This window comes from Myotis davidii, unplaced genomic scaffold, assembly GCF_000327345.1.
Source record: "Myotis davidii unplaced genomic scaffold, ASM32734v1 scaffold1, whole genome shotgun sequence".
NCBI lineage: Eukaryota > Metazoa > Chordata > Mammalia > Chiroptera > Vespertilionidae > Myotis > Myotis davidii.
The window spans coordinates 3,033,207-3,034,293 of NW_006294681.1; positions in this window are offsets into that span (position 1 = coordinate 3,033,207).

The window sequence follows — 1,087 nt, forward strand, 5'->3', positions numbered from 1 at the left end:
GGCCCGTCTGAAATGAAAAAAACTAAAAAAAAAAAAAAAGACCGTACTCTTTTATGTAATGATGTTTACTTTGAATTTATATTAGTCCACACAAACACTCCATCCATGCTTTTGTTCCGGTCCTCCGGTCCAGTTTAAGAACCCATTGTGGCTCTCAATTCAAAAAGTTTGCCCATCCCTATCCTAGGTGAGCAGGAACAGTGCTGGGGTTGAGGACAGTGCCCAAGGGGATGCCTGGGGAAAGACACACCACTGCCCATGCATTCCTCTGGCCAAAACAAGGCTGACTTACCCTACACCTAAATAGGAAAAATCTAATTTGCTACTTCAGTTGCTTTTTTGGCCATCTCAAACAGCAGAGGTGTCTAATTTCTGAAAGCCACTACCGTATAACAAAATTCACTACCTTCCATAAAGCTTCATGTGCTGTATCATGCAAAAAAAAAAAAAAAAAAAAATAAAGCCACCAGTGACCTTCATATTAAAAAAGAAAAAGAAACAGAGGGTTTCAACGTTAAGTAGCCTGCCAAGGAGCCATGGCCGGCAAGCGGCAGCAATGGGAATCACCCCAAGCCTGCCTTCAGAGCCAGTGGTCTTGGCCTCTACTCTCTACTAGAAGGGAGAGAAAAGACAGGCTCACATCCCATCTCAGTTCCAGGGAGGATTCCAGGAGCTGATGGAGGCCACACAACACAAGGCTGCAGAGGGCAGGCATTAAGGAAACAAAAGGCCAAAACACACTCGGAAAGATGCCCGACTTCACTGACACTGAAGGAGTGCACCTATCCAATGGCAAAGAACAAGAACGTCCAGAGTTGGCAAGTGCAGAAAACCTAGGCCAGTGGTCGGCAAACTCATTAGTCAACAGAGCCAAATATCAACAGCCCTCCTTCAAGATAGTCTCGCCCAGGCCGAAAACTGACTTTTGCGCATGGGCCACGAAGTTTCAATCGCACTGTACGTGCGCCCGCACTTGGTATTTTGTGGAAGAGCCACACTCAAGGGGCCAAAGAGCCGCATGCGGCTCGCGGGCCACAGTTTGCTAACCACGGGCCTTGGCAATTCCCACACCACTGAAAGGACTGTG